This window comes from Phyllostomus discolor, chromosome 6 (assembly GCF_004126475.2).
Source record: "Phyllostomus discolor isolate MPI-MPIP mPhyDis1 chromosome 6, mPhyDis1.pri.v3, whole genome shotgun sequence".
NCBI classification, from domain to species: Eukaryota; Metazoa; Chordata; class Mammalia; order Chiroptera; family Phyllostomidae; genus Phyllostomus; species Phyllostomus discolor.
Window position 1 is genome coordinate 121306033 of NC_040908.2, and position 26970 is coordinate 121333002.

The 26970-nt window shown below is 38.0% G+C and overlaps 1 protein-coding gene and 1 long non-coding RNA gene across 3 annotated transcripts in view; both read left to right on the forward strand.

Annotated features, from left to right (window-relative positions):
• FCHSD2 (FCH and double SH3 domains 2) overlaps positions 1 to 26970 on the forward strand; it is a 228567-nt gene that overhangs the window by 69915 nt on the left and 131682 nt on the right. The window lies entirely within an intron of this gene.
• Positions 831 to 25182, forward strand: LOC118501267. Its single transcript, XR_004903891.1, has 5 exons — positions 831 to 4619; positions 4654 to 6089; positions 9478 to 9480; positions 10659 to 10679; positions 25172 to 25182. It is a non-coding gene; the product is annotated as an uncharacterized LOC118501267 (long non-coding RNA).

The window sequence follows — 26970 nt, forward strand, 5'->3', positions numbered from 1 at the left end:
AATAGACATTTCTCCAGAGAGGACATACAAATGGCCAGTAGGCCAAAAGATGCTGAACATCACTAATCATCAGAGAAGTGCAAATTAAAACCACAATGAAATATCATCGTACCCCTGTCAGAGTGGCTATGGTCAATAAATCATCAAACAGGAGTTGGTGATGGTGTAGAGAGAAGGGAACCTCATGGACTGTAGGTGGGGATGCAGATTGGTGCAGCCACTGTGGAAAGCAGTATAGAGTTACCTCAAAAAACTAAAAAGGGAACCACCTTACGACCCAGTGATTTCACTTTGGGGAATATTCCAAAGAAACCCTAAACATTAATTTGAAAGAATATATGTTCCTCCATTGTCACTGCAGCATTATTTATAGTAGCCAAGATTTGGAAGCAGCCCAAGCATCCATCAGTAGATGAGTGGATAAGAAAGTGGTGGTATATTTACACAATCTAATACTTTGCTATAAAAAGAAGGAAATCTTACCCTTTGCCACAGCATAGATAGACCTAGAGAACATTATACTAAATGAAATAAGTCAGTCAGAGAAAGACAAGTACCATATGATTCCACTCATATGTGGAATCCAGTGAACAAAATAAACTAAAAGAGTAGAAGCAGACTCCTAGATGAAAATAGACTGATGTCTGTCAGAGGGGTGGGGGTTGCAAGGGCTGGGTGAAAAAGGTGAAGAGATTAAGCAAAAAAAAACAAACAAACACAGACAACAGTATGATGATTACAAGAGGGGAAGAGGGTGGGGGAGACAGAAGAAGGTAAAGGGGGGATAAATAATGATGCAAGGAGACTTGTGGTGGTGAACACACAATATGATAAAAGATGTATTATAGAATTGTACACCTGAAACCTATATAATTTTATTAACCAATGTCACCCCAATAAATCCAATACTTAATTAATTAATTAAAAAATTAAAAGAACGTGATTACTATCTCAGATTAAGTCTTAGTCTAATGGAGAAATGTACCAATAAACAAATAAAGGTAGCTCATCTGGTTATGCCTAGTAGAATTATCCATTATTAAATAAATGGGCATTTAATACTTCACATTAGAGCACTGCTTCACTGTATTGCCCATGTGAGAGAAACTTCTGCACTTTAAATAGTTCAGGTGAGTTTGATTTTGGGATTCATATCGGAAATCACTTTTTTCTGTTGATCGGTATGTTATGTCATTTACAATCAACCATCACATAGGTCTCTTGTTTGTTGTGCCTGAGAAGCAGTTGTCTCTCTGATGCACTCCCCACAACATGCCATGTGAATTTTGGATAAGCCACATAGACAGTATTTTAAATCAGCTGGGCTCAGCCGTAACTTCCAATTGGAGAAAACGTGATCCAACCCTTTATTGTGATGTATCTAAAAAAGTAGTGAACAGAAATTTTATTTTATAAGCCAATATTACTCTAGCCTAAGCTGTTTTCCCTTTCTGGTTCTCTAAGTTGGCTTGCTTCATGACTTTTCTGAGAAAGGAGAAGGTGACCTAATGCTTTTACTTGAAAAGAGGGGACCATTACAACTGTCCAGGAAACATTCCATGATAACACCCACGTCTCACCTCCCCACCAGTAAAGTTCTTGAATGCAGGATTAGATTTCCCTCGTGATTTATGTCTTGCTCTTAGAGTGTCTGACACATCATAAGTGCTTAAATAACATTTGATGCATGAAATGAAGAGTGTTCTTTTTATGTCTGCTGTGTTGGAAATTACAGTTCAGAATGGGAATCAATAAAATGTTATTCTTAAGCTGAGGAAGTGGTATTGCTAAAAGGAAATCAAAGCATGTTTTTTCACCCATAATTGAGAGCCACAGGTAGTTCCTTTATATTCTCAGCAATTAATCATTATGAAGTTTACATATGAACAGTTTGTAAAAAGTTTATATATTTCTGATATACGGTTAAACCCTTATATCCATTTAATGACATTACTTTCTTCAGTTTTAAAGCGTTATAAATATACCCATATGTGTCATTTAGCAGAATTGTATCCTTAGTCCTCATACACTAATAAATGTAAACCACCATTGTTGATTCAAGGAACATACATTTTTAATGAATTGTTATTAATGTTATTAACTGTTATTTTAGTGAATGGGTATTCATACCTTCTTTTAAGTTACTTAAACATTGGAACTGGAAGAATTGTTGAATACAAGCAAGTGGTTTTTTAAATCAGTATTTCAGGATAGATGCAAAGATAAATAAAACTTGATTCTTACCCTCAAAGTGTTTATGACCAAGTAGGACAAATAAATGTGTAAATGAGTACAGTATAAGCACAATAAAGTAGCTTCCAAACCGCAGGTGCATGCAGCGAGACAATCACAGGGAGAACTGATCCGCGCTCGTAATGAGCAGGGAGGGAGGCGTGGGTAGGCGTTCAACACCAGTTGCTGTTGTAATGAGAGAGCCAGTTCTTCAACACCGAGACTTCCTTTGTCCTGGTTCGCTCAGTTTTTAAATACTAAGGCCGATTTTTAAATTTTGTGATTTTGAAATCTTGTCTATTGGCTGAAAATGGATTTGGAGAAGAATTTTCTAAGTGAGGAGTGTAACCTGATGGTTAAGAATATGGTTTGAATCCCAGCTCTGCCACTCACTAACTGTATAACCTTGGGCAGTTCACTTAACCAGTCTGTGCTTCAGTTTACCAGTCTGTAAAATGGAATAATAATAATACCATGGAGCGTTATTTGTCTTTATTTCTTATTAGAGTATGCTTTGTCGTGGGTAGACACTTTGTAGCAGAATAAATGGATGGAGACTCTAAGAAGAACAAGACATCGTGTGTGTGTGTAGGAGAGAGAGAGAATAGGAATGTGTGTGTACTAAAAATCCAGTTGTAGCTCAGTGAAATCAGAACTATAGCAAAAACAAGAGTAGGGGAGATGTATTTTAGAGGAAACTTTAATCTGGAAATTTTGTATTATGTCCCAGATTTCAGGAAGAGAACAAATGCTTCTTTGCTACTGAAGATTTTTTTAGAGAACATTGACTTTTAGGTTTGAAGCAGTTCTGGAATTCTGAGGATTCTAAAAGCCTGAATGCCAATTATCTAAGTATCTTCTCTGCTTTTAAAAACATTTTCTCTGACTCTTTAAAGGTGATTAGGGCAAAATTAATGGGAGCCCTGTCCCCTTCTATTTAATGTCTCATTATTCTTTGTGTGATTTTAACTAGTTCTCTGTGTTTCTGTGTTAGTAATTCAAATCATTTAGTCTGGTGGAGAAAACTGGGCACATTCCAAATTCTTTTTTTGTATCCAATTATATTGTACTCAGTAAATTCTGCAACTGATGTCATACTGAAAGGATGTTAAAATGTTAATGTAAATTTTTTTAAATGTTAAAAATTTAAAAAATGTTAATACAATTTTATATGCTAAAAATGTTATATATGTTCCCTTTTGTAGATATCCAAACATATATCAAAGTCAACAATATGACAGCTAACACCCATATGTCCACTTGTATTCTACTGTAACCATTTCATGCACTTTATTACATATCTCTTCTTTATTGATTATCTATCATTCATTAATCTATTTTATTTTGGGTGCATTTCAAAATAAATTGCAGCTACCAGGACGCTTTCCTCTAAATACCTCAAGTATACTTCGTTTTTGAAAAGTTTTTCCCTCTCCATTTATGTGCGTTATTTTAATTTTGGACTAAACCCACTATGGTTAATTCTGCTACTAAGCCTTCTCATTGTTAATTAGGTCTGCATTTCTTTGTGTTTGTGTTTTTTTAAAGGTACTTAATAGTCCTTTCAGCCAATTTTTAAAAGTACTCTATGGCTTATGTAATTGTAGCATTTTTTCTCCCTACAGTTTTCATGACTTCAGAATATCACTGCTGATGTGAGTTTTAAAGACAAATCCTATACCATTAGACATTTAAGTACTGCTTACTTTTAAACTATGTAGAAGGCTTCAACTAGGTTTGAGCTATTTGTAACCAGGAATTATATACATATCCCATAATTCCTCATGGCTCATAAATTCTTAAAGAACTCAAATACTTGTTGATATACAGATTTTTTGATACCAATGATCAAATATTTTGGGCACTGTTTATTGTTATAAAGTTGAAAGCTTAAAAACAGATCCCAACTTAAATTTTTCATCAGATTTCAAGAATTTATATTCATTATATAATGTATATTATAATGGTATTCAAAAAATCATAATAGGAAATTATGTGAGAGGCATATAATAGTGAGGCATTGTTCTTAGAATTACAGGATATCCTTCTGTTTTATAGGCTTTGCATTGCCAGCTCATGAAAGAATATGATGACCTACTCTGCATATAACTTTTTATAAAAATAGTTCTATTATTTTAAAATAACTGAACCATGGACGTTGAATTAGATAACCATTATAGATTTAACATGTTACTTTAAGATTGGATTCCAAGTAGCAAATAAAATCCAAACACATCAAACTAAAATGATCTTTTTTACTGTTTTCGTGGTTTCTTCTTCTGTATAAAATCTATGTAGGACAATGGTTTTTGAAAGTGTTGAAAGTGCAGTCAGATAAGAACTGGAGTTGGAGGAGACTGATCCTTTTTCTCTCTGCTCCATTACGTGTGTGTGTGTGTGTGCGGACGCACATCCCTGTAGTTGGAACTCTTGTTACACGTCTGGCTTGAAGGTTCTTTTGGGTCTACCAGATTTAGTACTTCTTCCCCTATCTGTATCAGATTTTAATTATTTAAAATCAAAAATAGGCATGCAAATTAGAGCTCTGGATGCCAAGAGACAGAGACCATGTGAGGACATTTACATGCCTCTCATTCCTTGTCCATGAAAATGCCTGAATAATGTCTGAACTTTAGTTCTAGCCCTCTGTCTGCAGGTAGAAATGTTTCGTTATCTTAAGAGTACTGACCTCCAGTGACGTCTCTGTTTTTTGAATGATTGGGCAAGGAATGTAGAGAGGCCTTCCCCACGTAATGTTCAGCCATTTAGAGCAAAGGTTGACCATCATTTTTTGCAAAGGACCAAATAAATACTTTAGGCACAGAGGACCATATGGTCTCTGCCACAGTTGTCCAGCTTTGCTGTTGCAGAAGGGAAGTAGCCATAGCCAGCTGGTGGACAACTAGATGTGACTTTGTCCCAGCCAGACTTCATGTGGAGGAACAAACAGTGGGATGCACCTTCCCAGCCTGTGCGCTGGAGTTGTGTGTGTTGAAATACCTGCTGCAAGGACTTTTTTTTTCCCTAATAACTTGTGGATGGACACTTTCGTAAAATATAATAAGAATGAATTACTGGAACAGGGAAATTTAAAAAATAAAATACAAGGTTAAAATTTTAGATTGGCTAAACAAGTTACATTTTAATAAAAACAATTAAAACAATCATACATAAGGAAAAAGAAAAGAATTAGAAAAATTAAGTGTTTTAATTTGAAGTTCTTTTCTAACCTGTTAATATAGAGAGTTGCTATTACTTCATAACTTTTTTTTGTCATTCCACAGTATGAGCTACACATGAAGTTGAGTGAAATTGCAATTCTCACTAGTAAATGCCTGTATGTGCACTCGAAGCAAACACTGTATATATCAGTAAAAAATATAATGTGACAAATGAAGTTGCTTCTTACTGTTAATTTATCTGATCTAGGTTGGATTAACAACAGTGCTACTGACAATAGATAATGTATATCTAAATTATTCCTACATTTTAACCACATTCAGAGTAGAGAAACCAGACTCACAGGGGTATGTTGGTAAGAATTGGAGAAGAGATTTCAGAGGAATTTCAGCAAACTCAGGTATTCATTTTTAACTTTTTCCCAGCTGAAGCAAGTGATTGTTTATTTTCACTCTTTCATTAGCAGTGAGTTCTAACAATTTATCCTGTCGAGCTATAATGAAATTTAAGTTACCTTTCAATTAAAGAAATGGGCTCTGGATTTGTAAGTTTCCAGTATGTGGATCTTCTTTTGATGGGAAAAGAGAGAAAATATTCTATAAAATTTGTAAGGCACGTAGTGATAATTTTTCACTAATGTACAATATCTAATCATACCAACTTCATTAGAAATTATTGTTAATTTAACAATAGTGAATCCTCACTAACATATTGCATTAACCTTTAAGTAATCCAGTATTATTTATGTCATTAAGCATACTGTTTAGACAGGTGGCTTTTTAAAAAAAAATCATAGCAATGGTTTCTCGATGAAGGAAGCAGTACTTTGATTTACACTTTGTAGTAAAATCCTTAATCTGAGAAACTGTCCAGAATATGTTTCTGTCATTACATTTGCACCATCAGAATATGCCGTCCACAGAATCTAAAACTCCAAATCACGTTTGTTGACTACACAATCCTTCATAGATTTATACAATTAAGAGTTAGTTATGTTTGGCAATGAAGCTGGAAAAAAAAGTCTTTCTTCACAATGCTATCATATTCAAATACTAAAAGAATTGCCATATTTTTTTTGCATTTATGATGGTTCAGTAAAAAACATTTTCCTAGGTTTTTGTGTTATATGAATTATCTTTCATGTTATTAGCCAGGCCCTGAATGCATCAGACTGTGGTGTCATTAAAAATTGGTGCTTCGTTGCAGAGTCACTGAATATTTCCACGCAAGAATCTTCGATGGAGTGTTTTCCTGTCAAGATATTTGTTTTTGTTTTTAGTTTTAGTATCCTTAAGTGCAACTGTATAAGAAGTGTAGAAAGCACCAGCGTTCATATGTTAAAGAGGGGAACATCTGCTTTTCTTGGCTATATAATTCAGTAGTCCTCTTTTTCAGATTAGTTTTGAACTTAATATCTTTATGTTTTCTATAAAAATGCCACTTCGGTTTTGATGGTTATTATTTTATAGCAAGTACATCTCTGCAAATAACACCCTGTGGCTTCAGCACCTCACTGTCAATTATACTTAAAAGTAAAGTTAGAATGAACTCTTTGGTCATCCTTGGTTTCAGATAACTTCCATGATCATTCAATTCTCGACTTCTGCCTTATTCAGAGAAGGTGTATCTTTTCTCACCAAAAAAAGCCAGTTAAATTATTTGCCATTTGTAAATTAGAGGTGAAAATACCTATTTACTTACTTAATGTAACAAGTAATGTTAACTTATAAATTATAGGCTTGATTAAAATTTTAAATGATTATAAAATGATTATGATTTTAAAATGATTATTAAATGATTATAAATTTGATGGCAAATTATGGAAATAAATGTTTACATTTTCTCAGATTGTTTTATCTCTTGCCTTACAGTTGACAAACTAACCAATGTCAAATAGATATAAAAGCATCCAAGTGCCTACATTTAATTTCTGGGTTGTTGTGGGTCAGTAACAAACAGTAGGAGAACCTTTGATCTAGGGATTACTGAAGGGCCATTGGGAGATGTTCTGAGTTGTTACTTTTCCTAGGGTAGAAATTCTGGGCTTTGGTGAAACCCAGGTATAACTTTCTTTTGCCTCATTTGAGATGTATTAGAATAAATTTCTTCCCAAACGTGAAGGGGCTCTCAGCAGGCGATTCTGTGTGTCCTGCTGTCTCCCTGTGTCGGCGCGAGAGCCTGCTGAAGGCCGTGGCCGTAGTTAGTGCCTCATCTGTTCTCTGGATACTGAGAAGTCGTTGGGCGGTGCCTGGGTTCCTGTGTCCGCTTTAGGATTATTTCAATGTCCCATTTAAGAGCCTTGTATGTTCCGCAGCTACCTCTCACATCTATTTTAATGAGAGTGGCCTGTTCTATATATGTTTTTAGCAATCTTATTTCTGTGTGCGATTTATAAATATATGCATACATGTGTATGTGATATCTCCATGTATACTAAAATGTCCCTTAGGTTCCACCTATTTCTGTATATCATTGAATTGCTTTAATGACTTTTAATGGGGCTTTGGAGCTGGAAGTTGTGTAAAAATTATGTGTTTCAACCCTCTTTAGTCACTCTGTCTTCTTAATAGAGGAGCGGTTGGCAAACTGTAGCCCTTTGGCCTGACGCCTATTTCTGTAAATAAAGTTTTCTTGAACCATAGTCACGCCTGTTTGTTTATGTGTTCTCAATGGCTGCTTTCTTGCCGCATTGTCAGAGGTGACACGGGGATCATATGGTCTGCAAAGCCCAAAATATTTACTCTCTGGTGCTTTACAGTAAAAATTTGCCAACCACCACAGGCCGTGCAGCGTGTTCCGAGTTCAGTGATAGTAACTTCACCGTCTCTCGGGGCATTCATCTTCCAGTTCCGAAGTTCCTGTTTATATTGAACAAAAGTCTCCCCTTCCAAGTAACCTTTATGGGTACCTGATAGTCTTTTAGGAATTTGAAGACAACCTTTATGTTTGTTCTTATGTCTTTCTGCAAGTTTATGTCTCGCTCCCAGTCTTTCCAGTCCTGAACTTCTGTAGTTTATTCCATTTATACTTGAATGACCCATGTGACTCAGATTTAAACCTTTTACAATGCCTCTCTTGTTTTCAGTCATTATTCCTCAGGTATTGATACTCGTATCAGAACTCAATTTAATAATCCTGCAGGTGTGATTGGCACAGGAAGAGCAGACTGTTTCTCCTGTGTTTTTATTTTGTTAAATTTTACTAATGTATTCCCTATGTACTGGCCACTCAGTGATGTTATAATTAATATAGTGTAAGTTGCATTATCCTTTTAGGTAACTTAAACTCGAAACCACTAACTCTTTTACATATATTGCCATTAAACCACGTCTTCTCTATCCTGTACTGAACCGCAGCAGGACTTTTATTGCTATGCAGTTCTGTTGTACTGAGTTTGGCCCATTGTGTCTGTATATTGAGAGGTTTTGCATGTTGATTTTGTCATTCACATATTTACTGTTCCTCTTAGCTCTTAGTCATGTGAGAATTTGATAGCAGTGAGTTACTTGATCAACACCTTGCTATGTTTACTTATTCATTATTGAACTCGGATGAAATTTTTCTACAAGCTGCTCTTGGAGTTCATGGTACATTGAATTATTGCTTGTCAACTAATCATTCCTCCCCTTTTCCCTTGAGCTGAAATATACATCCCTGACTCACTGACTTTGGATTTGGTTATGTGGCATACTTAGACCAATAGAATGGAGGTGGAAGTGACAGCAGGCCATTTCTGAGAGGAGGCTTCAATAGGCCTGGCAAGTTTCTTCCAACTCCTTTGTACTTCTGCCGTTTACCACAAGAATAGCTTGTCCCAGGTAACTACTGCCCCTTCAGACTGGGTCCCAGAATGAAATCTAAGTGGAAGTGAACTGAATTTGACCCACAACCTGAAGCAGAGGAAGAAATCAGCATTCAGTCAGCCACTGGCATTTTTAGAGTTGTCTGTTATACAGCATTGATTCAGCAATAGCGATGCATACATAGTCAAGCCATTCTATTTGTGGGGAATTGTCTCTGAAATGCCTATTACCTGTATTAATAACAAAATATGCCAATTAATAGGCTGTCATGGACCCTGGGTAAAGGGAGATCAGAGGTAAATTTTGGGTCTTGTGCATGCTGAGATGCATGGCAGGGGTCTTGTGCATGGCTGAGATGCATAAGTATTTGCTATTAGAGATTGTCTTTGGTGAAAGAAACTGCCATCACCAAAGAGAGAGCACAGGTACGTCCTGCTGCCCTGGCTATGCCACAGATGCCGTGGGTTGATTCTTTACTTTTTACAATTTGCCTTGCTATCATTGCCAGGTTTCTTACTTCTTTCTATTATATTTTTCTGCTCCTCCTTATGCCCTGGGACTTTTTGTTCACTTTTTACCCTTTTGGAAATAGTTCACATTTTCACAAGCTACATGTACTATATAAAGAAATAGCAGGCCCTGGCTGGGTCCCTCTGTTGATTAGAGCATCATACCAATACACAAAAGTTGCAGGTTCGATCCCTGGTCAGGGCACATACAAGAATCAACCAGTGAGTGCATGAATAAGTGGAAAAACAAATCAGTGTTTCTCTCTCTCCCTCTCCCTCCCTGCACTCTCTGCATTTCTTCTTCTCTTCCTCCCTTCCTCTTTCTCAAAGTCAATTTAAAAAAGTTTTTTAAAGCCCTGACTTGTGTGGCTCAGTTGGTTGGGCATTGTCCCACAAAGCAAAAGGTTGTCAGTTTGATTCCTGGTCAGGGCACATGCCTGGGTTGCAGGTTTGGTCTCAGGCTGGGGCATGAATGAGAGGCAACCAATCGATGTTTCTCTCCCTCCCTCCCTTCCCCTCTCTCTAAAACTAAATAAATAAAATCTTTTAAAAATAAAAAACAAAATAACAGAATAAGACCATTGGAATCCTAATTCTGGGTCTACCACCATCTGTTAACACAATTGCCCTAAATAAATTACTTAAACGATTTCCTCCTCTAAGTAGTGGGGTTAATAAGTAACTAACAGTTGTTGCTAAGCTGAAGTGAAATGACAACGTCACCAGTATCATTTGTGTTGTATATACAGTCATTTAGCAAATACAGAGTGAATTCTGAGAGATACAATGTTTGCACAGTATAAAAAACTCAGTACATTTTATGGCATTTTCAAAAGCATAGCCCTACAAAACACTCACTGGTATCGCACTGATGCCAAGTGAAGAGAGTCCCATGTCTGTTTGTAGAAGAAGGTACATAAATATTTGCCACTAGAAATTATGGAACAGTTTCATGGTTGAGTTTCATGTTACGTCATGGCCCAGTACTTTATTTCAGGACTTTGTGCATTGTCTGTGGCAGTGGACAGGTACTCCCAATGGCTGGTATTTTTTGTTGTATCTGAAGATAAGAATCCAAGGCAGAGTGTAAGATTGCTTATGTTCTGTTTCCTCTTCTAGTTACATTTATTCAGAATATAAACTCAAGTATGTATATCATGTCATTTAATGTTATGGGTGACTGTTTTCTTCTTATAACCTTGGTTAAAATAACAGTAAAAATGATGAAGCTAACAACTTTTCTGCCCCATTATTTGGGCACGTGTCAGACATCTTGATGTCTGTTCATAAGATTTTAATTAAAAAACTGTCATTTTAACAATTCAAATAATACAGATGTACATGAGGTAAAATTAATTTTTTTCATTTCTTTTCGAATTCACCCTCTTATGTTTAGTGTGAATCTTTTATGTGTGCTCATTTAATATGTAGTTTTTATGTTTTATAAAAAATAGGATTATACATAACTTAATCTATGTCTTTCATACTTAATTGTATTTTCATAATTGATATTTTTCTCAAGTGAATAAAGATTTCAGTTTTATTGGTAGCATCACAGTTCATATTATGGGTATAAGTTACTTAACATCCACATTGATTTAAATTGTTAAAAACAACACTGCAATAAACATTTTGTTTATCTCATTATACTTATGCTTTTATTTTAATTCTGAAAATGACATCCCTGCAGCAAAGCATATCTGCATTAAAATTTTTAATAGATGCTAATAGGTTAAACTATTGAAAACCTTTTTTCTAATAAGCACACATTTTTAAATGCTTCAGCAATTTATATTTTTGCTAATGATTTTGTAGTATTCCCCATTATCTGCAGGGGATACGTCCCAAGACCCCCCTCCCCGCCCCAGTGGGTCCCTCAAGCCGCAGATGCCGAGCCCCATGGGTACTGCATTGTTTTCCTGTCCAGTAGCCTCCATCTGCGGTTTCACTTTTCCTGGTTTCCGTGCCCCGTCGTCAAGTGCGGCCCGGAAATATTAAGTGGAAAATTGCAGAAGTAAACAATTCTTAAGTTTTACATTGCGCCCCATCCTGAGCGGTGTGATGAGCCTCATGCAGCTCCTCGCTGTCCCCTCCGGGGTGGGAGGCGTCCCTGGTCCAGGGCATCCCTGCTGCGCACATGCCCGCCTGGGAGTCACCCCGCCTGGGAGTCACCTCGCCTGGGAGTCACCTAGTGGCCATCTGCTTGTCAGATTGACTTGACTGTCACAGTGCTTGTGTTCAAGGGACCCTTACTTTACTTCATAAGGGCCCCAAAATGTGAGAGTAGTGATGCTGACAATTTGTGTATGCCAGAGAGAAGCCGGGGAGTGCTTCCTTTGAGTGAAAAGGTGTGTATGTGGAGGAAAAAAACACAGTGTATGTTTCCTACATCCCCGGGGGGTCTTGTGCCATATCCCCCATAGATAAGGGGGAACTACTGCACGTACTACCTATGACAGAGTTTAATTCATAAGTTAGGCACAGTAAAAGGTTAACAACAATAACTAATAATGAAATAAAATAAGTACAGTGCAATAAAAGTTATGTGAATGTGATATCTCTCAGCAAAACTGGCACAGGTTTCTTTTCCATCCACCATTTCACAGATGGAAAATTCATTCTTACCATAGATTTTAACAACCTGAGAATATGATTTTTTTCTTTCCTTATTAAGTCGAGACCTTTGACCTTTTCTCTTAAAGGAAGTACTTTTTGGCTTGTCTTTGGCATATCTGAGTTGCCACCATTGCTACTCTTGAGTGTGGGGGCCGTGAGTAAGTAAAATAAAGGCTACTTTAGCACAGGCACAGCGATGTCTTGAAGGTCGACCTGTAACCTAGATGGCCGGGAGTGACTAGTGGGGGGGCGGGGTAACTGCTGACAGGGAAATAGCGGATAAGGGGGGACCTCCTGCTGTGCAGGAGGGTTTGGTGCATCTCACCCTCACCCTGAGTAGATGTTGCTGGTCAGTACTTTTTTTGCCGGGCTGGGTGAGAAATGGTATCTCATTTTAAGTTTCATGTCTCTGAATACTGGTGTCTTTGCACAGCCTCATGTTGCAGCTATTTGCAGTGCATTTTGCTGTATTTGCTATTCACATATTTTTATTATTGGTTGTTTTTCTTTTTAAAATCAATTCACAGGGGCTTTCTGAAAGTTCTTGCAGAAATTCAGGCAAGGGACCTTTTTTACATTCCAATCTTTTGTTTTAGCATAGTTTTATATAACATACTGCAAAATTAATGAATTATTTTGCATATAATATGTGCATTGTTTTGTGTGCAGTATTTACCTACCATTTGCCTAATATTTAAATATTTTATTTATTGATTTTTAGAGAGAGGGAAAGGGAGGAATAAAGAGAGGGAGAGAAGCATCAATGTAAGAGAGAAACAGTGATTGGTTGCCTCTCCTACGTGCCCTGACCAGGGACTGAACCTGCAACCCAGGCATGTGCCCTGACTGGGAATCGAACAGGTGACCTTTCACTTCAGGGAACAATGCCCAACCAACTCAGGCACATCGGTCAGGGCTTGCCTAGTTTTAGTGTATATCTCTAACATATGTGCTTAACCTCTGAAACACAGTTTGTATTACGTTATTGTAGATCAGTAGAATCTTGTAATGAAGATTTGGAAGTGACTTTGTAAATATTGTTTGGGAAATTTTCAGGGTGTTTTGTTTTGTTAATGAATTAAACAGTTGTAATAGGGTCAGTAGTCATAGAATTTTATGGTGAAGCTTAAAAATGAAGTGATCCTTACTCAGTATCTGTGTTCTAGTCACGGTGCTAGGCATTTCATAGGCTCAGTTTAATACTCACAATAATAGGATACCTTTGGTTGAATCTCCGTGGGTTGGACTTGAGGAAATTTGTAACAGGAGATACCCTGTTTGTAATTGGAGATAGCCATTGTAACTCTTATTCAGATAAGCAACCTCAGCTCCCAAGAAGTTGATTTTCTTGAGTAAGTAGTGCTGTAGCTCAAATGTCTTGGCCAGCTGGATTCCTTCCACCGTCCTCCGCAGTAGTTATCCCAGCCTTAATTTTACAGTGTCAGGAAAACTGGAACTTGGGGTAATATTAAATTAATAACAGTGAAAATATGTCTGTAGTTTGCTTGCAATGGATTTTACTTAACCAGGTGAGAAATTTAATATTTATATATTTTTGAAAAACAAACTGGGGTTCTTCTTGAAATGTGTTAGAATAAAAGAATAAGTTGACCACCTAAATTTAAATGTTTAATTTTAAATCTTAATTTTAAGAATTATGGGTTTTTTACCTAAAAGTTGATTTGCATATATGCAGAAAAATTATGTCTGCTTACTGAATTATAGTTGATATAGAAAATGTCATAGAAACTTTAGAAGCACCTTGTTCCTGGTGTTGGGAAAGGAATAGTAGAGAAGTTTGTCCGGGGCCTTCTAGAACAGTTCCACAGTTTGTGCCCTTGCCAAGTAGGGTTCAGTAGGAAATTGAAATCCAGTTCAAGTTTATCTCTGTAAGCCTTATTACAGGCCCTTTGAGAAAGGGACCTCTTTCCTTCACAGAGGTAAGGCCGCCTTGCCAAGCTGTTTCCTGTGGAGTTATGGCCTCCCAGAGGGGGCGCCTTTTCTTAATGTCTCTACTAAAATGGTCTCTAAATCACACAAGGTAACCTACAGGGAGTGGCAGGCCCTGAATGTATCAATAGTAATAAATTTGGAAACAAAAAGAGTTACTGGTAACTTTCATTGGTAAATGTTCTGTTTTCATCAGGATAGGCTAAATACTTTAACCAACAACCAGAAAATCTCTGGGTCTTTGCAAATGGAAATTTATTTCTCATTCACTTAATACTTTATTGCATAGATCTGTTGAATGACCTTCATGAGATGAGTCAGTGACCCAGGTGCTTTTAATGTTGAGGTACAAGACCCTTTAGGGCTCACGTGCTCTGCGTCCAGCTGGCGGAGGGGAGAGAAGGAAAAAGATTGCACGTGAGTGAGTGGTCTCGATAGGACAGACCTGCATGTGCATGCATTACTTCTCACATCCTGTTGGCCAAAATTCAGTCAAATGGTCACGTCTCATTTAAGAGGAAGCTGGAAAAACTCACCAAGGTGTACGCTTTGAAGAAGAGGAGAATATAGATACCACTAAGCTGGCAGTCTCTGACACGGGGTTTTTTTAAAACTTTTTTTTTTATTGTTGTTCAAGTACAGTTGTCTCCATTCCCCCACACAGTCCCCACCCCAACCATCCCCACTTCCCACCCTTGATCCCACCCCACTTTGGTTTTGTCCATGTGTCTGACATGTTTTTGATTGAAAGAATACAGAAATAGTTTTTTAATCTAAAAATAGTATTTTATCTATAGTGTATACATTGGATCAGAGAGAACAATGAAAGTTGTATGTATTTTAGCTGATTAATTTCTTTCATTATATAAATGGTTGGTGGATTGGGTAACCAAGATAGGAAGGAGCAATTAAACAAATAAAAAAATTAAATTATATATTACTTGGCAGATTGCCCAGAAGACTGGATAGAGTGGTGAATACTTGCTTATGAAAACAAATAATATTTGTGTTCATTACTGAATAGAGCCTTTTAGTGATTTAATTTATGATGCAGAGAAGTGATATTTGATATAAATGTTAAATATTAATCTGCTGCACCTATTTACAGGTTTATATACTAGCCTGTTTTTTTAGATGTCTCTAATGTTATTATAAAGTGATCCTTTTAAGTGATCCATGTGATCTTGTGATTTGGTACTGTTGTGTTATCTTCTGAGTTAATTAAGAAAGGAAGTGGGAAAATACCATAATTAGGAAATAGGATTCTTCCCATTTAGCATATGAATATAAATGTATATGCATAAATTTATATTGTCCATCTAAGATCTAGTGATTTGATGGTCCAGTCATTTGCAAAAGGAATTATTTAAAATTATGAAACATAATAGAAGTAATCTTAAAATGCCAGCAATAGAAGGGTACACTAAATATGTAATTACGAAGAAAATTCCCATGTAATTGCCATCAAAGTGGAGAAATAGAAAATTTCCAGCACCCTGGAAGCTAGCTCCCCATGTGTCCTTTTTCATTATACCTTCTCCGTTTGCCTCCAGAGGTAAATGCGACTCTGCCCTGTGATGATCGGTCTTCTTTGTAGCTGTGTATGCACCCTTAAAGAGTGCAGTGTAGCTGACCCCATTCTCAAACTTTATGAAAGTGGGTCACACTGAATGTATTGCTGAGTCTCATGTCACTCATGTTTATGAGATTCAAGCAGCTTTTTTATGTTGCTGTATTTGTTCATGTTCATTAAAATATAATTTGTTTGCAACAATTATATTTTATTGATTAGGCCATGACAGTTGTCCCAATTTTTCCCCCTTTGTCCCCCCCTCCATCTAGGACCCCCCATTCCTTCAGGCAATTCCCACACTATTGTTCATGTCCATGGGTCATGCACATACGTTCTTTGGCTGCTCCCTCTCCTATGCTGTACTGTACACCCCCGGCTATTGTGTGACTACCTATTTGTATTTCTTAATCCCTTCACCTCTTCACACATTCCCCCATACCTCCCTCCCATCTGGCAACCATCAAAACATTCTCCATATCCATGATTCTGTCTCTGTTCTTGTTTGCTTAGTTTGTTTTTTAGATTTAATTGTTGATAGATATATATTTGTTACCATTTTATTGTTCATAGTTTTGATCTTCTTTTTCTTAAATAAGTCAGTCCCTTTAACATTTCATATAATAATGGTTTGGTGATGATGAACTCCTTTAGTTTTTTCTTGTCTGGGAAGCTCTTTATCTGCCCTTTGATTCTAAATGATATCTTTGCTGGGTAGAACGATCTTGGCTGTAGGTCCCTGCTTTTCATACTTTTGAATATTTCTTGCCAGTCCCTTCTAGCCTGCAGAGTTTCTTTTGAGAAATCAGCTGACAGTCTTGTGGGAATTCCACCGTAGGTAATCCTTGCTGCTTTTAAGATTCTCTCTCTATCTTTAATCTTTGGCATTTTAATTATGATGTGTCATGGTATGGGCCTGTGTGTGTGCATCTTGTTCGAGACTCTCTGTGCTTCCCAGGAAGTTTTCCTTCATCAAATTAGGGAAGTTTTCTTTCATTATTTTGTCAAATTGCTTTCCAATTTCTTGGTCTTTCTCTTCTTCTTCTGGTACCCCAAGATGGGAATGTTGGAAAGCTCGAAGTTGTCCCAGAAGCTGCTTACATGATCCTTATTTTTTGGATTCTTCTTTCTTTTTGTTCTGATTGTTTGTTTTTTGCTCCCTTATGTTCCAAATCATTGATTTGATTTTCAGCTTCATCCATTCTACTGTAGTTTCCCTGTAAATTGTTCTTTATTTTAATTAGTGTATCCTTCATTTCTGACTGGATCTTTTTTATGCTGCTGAGGTCCTCACTAAGGTCCTTGAGCATCCTTATAACCAGTGTTTTGAACTCTGCATCTGATAGATTGCTTATCTCCATTTTGTTTATTTTTTTTCCTGGAGTTTTGATCTGTTCTTTCATTTGGGCCATGTTTCTTTGTCTCCTTGTCTTGGCAGCCTCTCTGTTTGTGGTTCTATGTATCAGGTAGAGATGCTATGACTCCCTGTCTTGGTACTATGGCCTAATGTAGTAGGCATCCTGTAGGGCCCAGTGGCACACCCTTCCCTATCACTCAAGTTGGGTACTCAAGGTGTGCCCTTCATGTTAGCTGAGTACACCTTCCTCTTATATTTGAGACTTGGTTGCTGTTGGCAGATCAGTGGGAGGGATTTACAGGCCAGTCAGCTGCAAGGACTGGCTATGACCACTGACCACCAACCTGCACCTTGTGGAGGATCAGCTGTGCAGGGGCAGGGTGGTGGTGCCCCAGTGTGGTCTGTAGCTGTCCACTGGGTGCACAGGCTCTCAGGTTTCCCAGGTGGTGCAGGCCAAGGTCAGCCCCCATCTGTGTTTTGCCTGGGGCCACCCTGCCTGAGCTATAAAGCAATGTGAGATGGCTGCTACTTGTGCTGGGCTTGAAGATTCCCAGGCTAAGCCAAGCTGTGAATCTAGGCTGGCTGCTGCTAGTACTGAGCCTGGGGCCTCTTAGCAAGAGGTATGGAGGCTGGGGGCACACTGAAATTGGCTAGTGCTTGTTTGATAGGATTTAGGAAGTCGTGAGCGTGAGCCAAGATCAGCCATTCATGTGGAAAAGTCTCTGTTAACTGCTTGGGTGGGCCTGTAAGTTAGGTGGAATGGAGTCTCAAGGATCTCCAGAGTGGGACAAACATGTTAGCCAGGTAGATGGAGTTTCAGATATGGCATCTGTGTGCTGGCTCTGTGGCTCTGTAGGTGAGGGTTCAGAAAGGGACAGTGGCCTTTCTGTCTGGGAGGAAGCTGTCTTCCAGTTCTCACGGTGATGCCAGACCCATCACTTCCTCCCCATATGCCATTGGTGCCTTCCAAGCTGCTTGCCTGCACTGGAGCTCAGAGGGAGTGAGTCTGATGAAGTCCGTATGTCGGTTCTTTAAGAGGAACTGCTTGGGATTCCAGTTTCATCCACCAGTTCAATCTCTGCTGGTTTTTGCAGCCAGAAGTTATGGGGACTTACCTTCCCATCACTGGAACTCTAGCCTGGGGAACCTGCTGTGGAACTGGGACTCCTCACTCTTGAGATATCCCTCCTGAATTTTTATCCACCACATGTGGGTGAGGGACCAGCCCATTCCACATCTCCACCCGCCTACCAGTCTGGATGGACGTGGTTTCTTTAATTCTGTAGTTGTCAGACTTCCATTCAACTTGATTTCTGACGGTTCTGAGTAATGGCTGTTCTCTAATTTAGGTGTACTTCTGATGTGGTTGTGCAAGGAGGTAAGCTGTGTTTACCTATGCCACCATCTTGACTGGAAGTCTATAGTTTTCTATTGTGTATATAAATCAAATTTTGTTCATTCTGTTGATAGACATTTGAGTTGTTTTCATTTACTGGTTTTTATGAAAAATGTTTCTCTGATCACTTATGTGCATGTCTCCTGTTGCACATGCATGACTTCTTCTGTGTCATGTGTTAGGAGTGGAACTGCTGTATCATAGGGTTAAATGTGTCTTATATTTTACTACATAATTTCCTCAAGTGGTTGCACACTATGCCAGGAGTGTATCAGAGTTCCCATATCATACATTGTCAACACATTTAATCTTGTCAGGATAAATATTTGCCAATCTGGTGGGTATGAAATGATCTTATTTTTTTATTTGCATTTCCCTTATTAATGAGATTGAAACTCCTTTTAAATGATTTTTTTACTATTTGGTTATATCCTCTTTTGTGAACACCTTCAAGTATTTAACCCTTGTCCCATTAATTTTTCTTTCTGCTTCTTATTTATAGGAGTTGTGTACATATTTGAAATAAAAGACTTGGTAACACAGTTAAAATATCTTCTGTTGTCTGAATTGTGTTTTTTTTTTCTTTTTATTTCACTCTTGGAAAAGTTGTCAAGAACCATCAAGGGTCTGAGATTTCTACCCTGTTTACAAGCTAAGATATTTTCTGGGTGTGTGAAAAAGACACCAGACTCCTATTCAGACCCAAGAGTGTTTATTACTCATGGCGATAGCACTTGGTTGCTGGTCCCTAAGCCCAGTTTGCACAGGGAGATGCGAAGAAGACTGAATGCTGCAGCGGATTGTTCAGGGAACCTCAGGCTTTTAAATAGGCAGTAAACAAATCTGACGTTGTCCTGGCGAGAACCATTATGTTTGTTGTGCTGGACAGGCACCAAACCTGCCAAAAGGGAAACACTGTTTCTGCCCTTCAGTGCTGTTTGCTACACAGACTCTTTGAAGAGATAGTTGGGAATAAAGGCAGCCATTGCCTCTGCTTACAAGACACACAGAAATGTATTGTAAGATGCCTGCAGACCCTTTTAATAAAGAGAGGCGCCTTTTAATAAGCAGAAGTTCTTCATTTTAGTATAGTTGAATTTACTGATATTTTGGCTTATGGTTATTTTCCATTATACAAAAGATATTCTCCAATATCCTCTTCCAAAAGCTTTATGGTATATTTAGATCTGTATAGTATATTAAATTCATAATTTATCTGGAATTGATTAGTATGTAGTATGCAGTAGAACCCCAGTTTTGTTTTTTCACACATGGATACCCAGTTGTGCTGGCCTCACGTGTTGAAGTTCCCCTTCCCCTTTCACACACATGTGTTTTAAGCAGAATCACTTTTGTATTGTCCACGTGCCTGTGCATCTCTTTAGGATCTTTGTTTCTGTTTTATCGTATTTGTCTTTCATGTTTGTACAGATACTGTACTGTCTTAATTCATGCAGCTTTCCGATACATTTTAGGATCTGGCATACCAAGTCTTTTCATATTGTTCTCTGTTTCGGCAGTTCTTGGCCCTTGGCCTCACGCAAATATTAACATCACTTGTCAGGTTTTGCTGAAAGACCAGTTGGGATTTGGGCTGAGATGACATTTATTTGTAGAACACTTGGAAGACAGACACTAACAATCCATAAAATGAGATATGCAATCAACTAGGCATGCCTCCACATTTTTAATGATGTTCTTTAATGTCTTTAAGTAAAAATTTTATATATTTTTTCTCAATAGAGGGTTTGAACATTTTTGTTAAATTTAATCCTGGGTACTTAATGTGTTTTTTGATGCTATAAGAACACAGTCTCTTATCTGAAACCCCTCAGGGCAGATGTATTTCAGAATTCAAAACTTGGATTTTAGCGAAGTTGTGCAGTGCGTGTGCCGTGTGTGTGCCTCCCGCAGTGTTTGGGGCACGCAAGTTGTAAATCACTTCATCTCAGGTCAGGACAGGTGTTGCCGCCCAGTGAGTTACAGGTAACATTTGTGCTCGTGTCATTTCCTGTTGGGGGACTGTGGGCCTTTATTAAAATTGACATCTTTAAAGAAATTCACATTTTAACTTTTGATCATATATAGGGTTTTGAATTTTGATTTTGGATTTCATAGTCTGCTGGACATTTTAAATTCTAGTACTTACCTTTGAAATTTTCCCCGTGCGTAATCGTGCTGTCTGAGAAGGACAGCAGACTTGTTTCTCCGGTTCTTACACAATGGCCCTCGTTCTGCATGCGAGTGTGGGGTTGTGCAAAAACAACCGTGCAAAATATAACTGTGCAAAGTGATCGTAAAGGAAACATTTGGATTTTTCTGTGACTTTAAAACAATTTTTGTCAGATTTTTACTGTTATTTATAAAGGTACAAGGAAATGAAAAATAGTAAAATTAGTGTTTAGTGTGTATACTTAATTTAAAACATTGGGAACTATGAGAATTAAATGTCTTATTTCTCTGTAAAATACTCAGTAAGAACAGTTCCAGCAGATGGGTGCCAGAGGCGGGCGTCGGGGATGGGTGAAGTGGGTGAAGGGAGTCGAGCCCACGCGTCTAAAGAAGGCCACGGGGATGCGGTGCACAGCGCAGCAGCTGTAGTTAATGAAGTGGCCAAGAGAGTAAATGTTAAAACTTATCGCCATAAGAAAAAATTCTGTAACTTTGGTGACACGTTAATTAGACTTACTGTGATTATTTCACAACACACACAAATACTAAATCAGTTATAAAAAAAGGTTTGAGCAATGCTTGTTTTTTCTTTAATGACATTTTTTATGAGCTATATTAGCTTCACACCAAATTTAGGGTGGAAGTAGAGTGATTTCCCATATACCACCTACTCCCCTCAGCTACAATCTCTCATGTTATCAACACCCCCGGCAGAGTGGCACCTTCCTTACAACTAGTGAGCCTATACCCACCCATCTAAACCACCTGAAGTCTGTGGTGTACATTAGAGTTCACTTTTGGTGTTGTATATACCCAGTGAGTTAGGACAAGTGTATAATTACGTACATCCATCATTATAATACACAGAGTAGTTTCACTGCACTAAAAATCCTCTGCGCTCTGCCTGCTCTGCACCCCCCACCCCAGCAACCACTGATCTTTTTGCTGTCTCCATGGTTTTGCCTTTTCCCAATGGCATGTAATTGAATTCATATAGTAGGTAGCCTTTTCACACTGGCTTTTTCACTTACTAATATGCATTGAAGGTTCCTCCATGTCTTTTCATGCCTTGATGGCTCATTTCTTTGTTGTACTGAATAACATTCTGTTGTCCGGATGTACCACAGTTTATCCATCCACCTACTTATGGACATCTTGGTTTTTTCCAATTTTGGGCAGTTATGGATATAGCTGATACAAACATCGTGGGCAAGTTTATGTGTGGACATGATTTCAGCTCCTTTGGGTAAAAACTAAGGAGTATGATTACTGGATCTTATGGGAAGGGCATGTTTAGTTTTATAAGAAATCCCAAACCGTCCTCCAAAGGAGCTGTACCATTTTGCATTCCCACAAGCAGTGTATGAGAGTTCATGTTGCTCCACATCTTCATCGGCATTTGGTGGTGTCAGTGTTCCACATTTTGGCTGTTCTAAAAGGTGAGTAATGGCATCTTGTTTTAATTTACATTTCCCTTGTGACATATGATGTGGATTGATGATAAGATGCTAAAGTGATAAGATCATCTTATCATCTGTTTCTTTGCATCTGTTTATCTTCTTTGGTGAAATGGTCTGTTAAGGTCTTTGGCTCATTTCTTAATTAGGTTGTCTGTTTTCTTATTGCTGAGTTTTATGAGTTTTAGATATATTGTGGCTACCAGATAACCAAAAGGTATTAGATAATAAAGGTATTGGATGTGCATTTGCAAATATTTTTTCCCAGTCTGTAGCTTGTCCTCTCATCTCTTGATATTGTCTTTCAAAGAGCAGAAGTTTTTAACTTTAATGAAGTCTAGCTTATAAATTTTTCCTTTCATGGTATATGTAAAGAATCATCACCATACTCAAGGTCATCTAGGTTTTCTCCTCAGTTATCTTGTAGGAGTTCTATAGTTTTGCATTTTACAGGTAGGTCTTTGATCCGTTTTGAGTTAATTTTTGTGAAAGGTGTAAGGTTTGTATCTTAATACACTTTTTTATTTTGCTTGTGGATGTCCAGTTGTTCTAGCACCATTGGCTGAAGAGTTGGGGTTTTTTTTTTGTTCCATTTCCTGCTCTTTCATCAAAGATCAATTAACTATATTTATGTGGCTGTATTTCTGGATTCTTTCTTCTGCTCCACTGATGTATTTATTCCTTTACCAGTACCTCACTGTCTTAATTAATGTAGCTTTATATAAAGTCTTGAAGTCGAGTAGTGTCAGCCCTCCGACTCTGTTCTTCTCCTTCAATATCATGTTGGCTGTTTCAGGTCTTTTGCCTCTCCATCCAAATAAACTTTAGCATCAGTCTGTCATCATTCACAGAATAAATTGCTGGAATTTTAATTGAGTTTGCATTGAATCTATAGATCAATTTGGGGAGAACTGACATCTTGACAATATTGATAATGGCTCCTTTTGCCCTCCCCCTGGTAGAGCAGGTGGCATTTTTTTTCTTCTGATGTTATTATGGGAACCTAGATGAGCTCCTGAAAGTAATTCTCACAATATTGAGGGGTTCACCCTGTGACTGTGCCCCCCTGGACTGTTTAACTCAGAATTGTTCATGTACAGCCTCCAGCAATTTGTCAAATTCTTGTCTCCCTCACCTAGCACTGGTTTCCAAGGAGGTTTCTGCCCTGGAGTCTGCACGGGTTAAGCTGTGACTCCCTGTGTTCACCTGCCCTGTCTCTAGTCCTGGGACAGTGGTTTGCCCTGTGTCTTCCCCTCTTACACCTCTGAGAAGAGTTGGTGGTTTTTCAGTCCCTTCAGCTTTTTGCTTGTTGTTAGGATGGTGTGGTGACTTAACAGACTCCGTACATGGGGAACCAGAAACTGGAAGCCCCACCTGGGGATTGGTGATTGTCTTTTTATCATCATGTGACTTGGTGAATTGTTTTTCTCTTTTCTATACTTGGGTTAGCTTCCAGCTTTATCCTTTGCCCTTTCTATGCCATGAAATATCTCTGTGAGTTTCTGTAATGTGAGTTTCTCTCTTTCTTTTTCTCTATTCTTTTCTTTTCCTCTCTTCCTCTCTCTTGCCATCCACTTAACCACATTCACTTTCTGCATTTATGCCAGTATGTTCACCTTCGCCTTCTGACCGCACGCCCAGAGTCCCCCAAATGGCAGCACTATCAGCATTCCCACAGACAGCTGTTTCTTCTGTAGCTGCATTTACAGCTGGTTAGAATTTTACTCCAGCATTATCACTTTTTGTTTCTTTGCTGCACTCTCATCTCTGTTGGCTAATTCTCTCTTTTGGTTCTTCATTTTTGAAAAGTATCATGGGGGTTTATCACTGTAAGACGAAGAAGCAACATAGCTACTTCTTCACTGCCTGTGTGAACCGAATAACATGCACAGTGATTAATCACTCACAGACTTTGAGGGAAGTGAAGTGAGTGGTCACTGAACGTGATGTACAGCTGTCGTTTGAAGTGATTTGTAGACCAAAGAGCTAGCAGTTAAGTCTGTACTTATACAGTTACTCATATTTAAGATATGAATAACTAAAATTCAAATGGTATTGTTGGGGGAATGATAATTTAAACTGTAAGGAACTGAAATTTATTCATATGGGACCATGCACAGTGAGGACTGCCTGTATGTCTTCATTTCTTTCTCTAGCCTTATCTCACTTCACTGCCAGGTGCCTCCAGCACCGCGGTGAATGCAACATTCTTGTCCTGTTCCCTGTCTCAGAGGAAGATCTTTTCATCTAATCATTCTGTGATGATTGCTGTAGAGTTGTTTTTTTTTAATCTATCAGCTTATGGTATTCCCTTCTATTCTTTGTTTGCTAAGAATTTTGATCATGAATGGACGCTGAACTTTATCCATTGTTTTATCTATTGAGACAGTTACACGATTTTTAACTTTTGTGGCAAATAATGTTCGTTTTTTTTTCTAGTGGTAAAGCCAAGTTTGCATTCTTGGGATAAAACACTCAGTCTTGATGTTCTATCATTTTTACACATTGTTAGATTCCATTTGTTCATGAATGAAATTGGACTGTAATTTTCCTTCTAATATTTTTTCTTCTTGAATTTTGAAATGAAGGCTTTATAAGATGATTTGAGGTTATTCCCCTCTTTCTCTTTCTTAAAGAATTTCTGTAAGTTGTAATTGTTTCTTTTATTCATTGTTCAGAAGTTCTTACTGGTGAAGCCATATGTAGCCTAGAGTTTTCTGTGTGAAGATTTAAAATTATTTGTTTTCTTTAATGGCAATATGACTGATGAATCTATTTTTTCTCACATAAATTTTGGTAAAGTAACATTTTTTCCCTAGAATTTGTTTGTTGGTCAAATTTATTGGCAAATTGCTCATAATAATTTGGTATTTTTCTTTAATCATGTGCAGCTCTCTATGCCCTTTCTATGCTATGAAATATCTCTGAGAGTTTCTGTAATGTGAGTTTCTCTCTTTCTTTTTCTCTATTCTTTTCTTTTTTTCCTCTCTTCCTTTTTTTAGGAATAAAAATAATTACTTTTTATTCCTAATGTTGATTTTTTTTTTATGCCTCAGGTTTCTTTGAGTAGCCTCACCAGAAGGTTGCCTGTGTTAATAGTTTCTTCAGGAAATTAACTTCTGGTTTTGTTTATATTCTCCCTTATATGTTTTCTATTGATTCATTTATGACTTTATCTTTTATTTCCTTTTTGTTTTCTTTGGAATTAGTTATTCATATTTTTAACTTCTTGGAGAAGGGATGAATGCTTGATTTGTTGATCTTCAGACTTTCCTCTTTTTGAATATAAATATTTAAGGTTGTGTTTCCCTCTAAATTGAGAGCATTCCATATGTCTTATTATGCAATGTTTACTTGTTTAGTTGGAGAACTTTTCTGACCTCCATTGTGATTTCTCCTTGGACCACTGAGTTAATGTCTTTATTTTTTTCATTTAATTTTTGGTTACAGTTTACATACGATATTATATTAGCTTCAGGTGTACACACAGTGATGAGACATTTGTATACCTTACGAAGTGACCACACCGGTAGGTCTAGTGCCCATCTGACACCATACATCACCTTCATTCTGAGGCTCAATCTGGAATATCTGTAAATGGAAAAGAGGGCATGGCAAATCAGGTCCTCATTCTTAAAGCTCCTGCTTAGAAGAAGTATATATAGTACAGCAATTCTACTCTCCTCTCATCAGCCAAAGTAAGTCACGTGGCCGGCCTGGTATCCTGGGGGCGGGAAAGTATAATACTTCCTCAGAGAGGGGTGGGGGGATGAACCCCCCATCTACTGTATTTTTTTACCGACAGCCTTACTGAGATGTAATTCACATACCATAAAACTCACCATTTTAAAGGGTACAATTCATGGTGTTTCGTATATTCAGAGTTGTGCAATCATCACCAAAATCAATTTTTAAAAGCATTTTTGTCACCCCCAGAGGAAACTCTGCGCTCGTTAGCGGTCACTCCCTGTTTCCCCACCAGCGCCCCCAGCGCTGGGCAGTCACCAGTTTACTTCCTGTGCCTGTGGATTTGCCTGTCCGGACGCCTCCTACAAGTGGAATCGTACAACGTGTGGTCTTTTGTGACCGGCTCTTTTACCCGGCACACTGTTTTCCGGGTTCTTCCATGCTGTGGCATGCGCTTCATTTTTTTTTTTATTGCTTAATAACATCCCATTGCCTGGATATTGCTGTGGACGTGCCCCATTTTATTTATGCATTCATCATGGGTTGCTTTTACTTCTGGGCTGTCACGAAGAGTGCTGCTATAGACATTCATGTACAGGTTTTTAAGTGAACACATATTTTCATTTCTGTTGAGCATACAATTGGGAGTAGAATTGCTTAGTCCATTCAGTAACTTTATTTAACGTTTTCAGAAACTGCGAAACTGTTTTCCAAAGTGGCTGCACCATTTTATATTTTTACCAGCTGTGGGTGGGGGTTCCAGTTTCTCCATAGTCTCACTAACACTTGGTATTATCCCTGCCCTCCCCTCCCCTCCCCTCCCCTCCCCTTCTCCCGTCCTGGTGGGGTGGTAGGGAATGTTTTAAACAGTAAAGTATAATGTACCACATTCAACTTGGGTATACCTACTCTATACCTGCATCTGGACGTACAGAAAACACTTTTAAAGAATCAGGTATCTGTCTCGCTTGAGCGTAGAGAGTGCAACTTACTCACTTGTTTGAATTTAGGGCCAAGGAATAAGTGAATGAATGAACATAT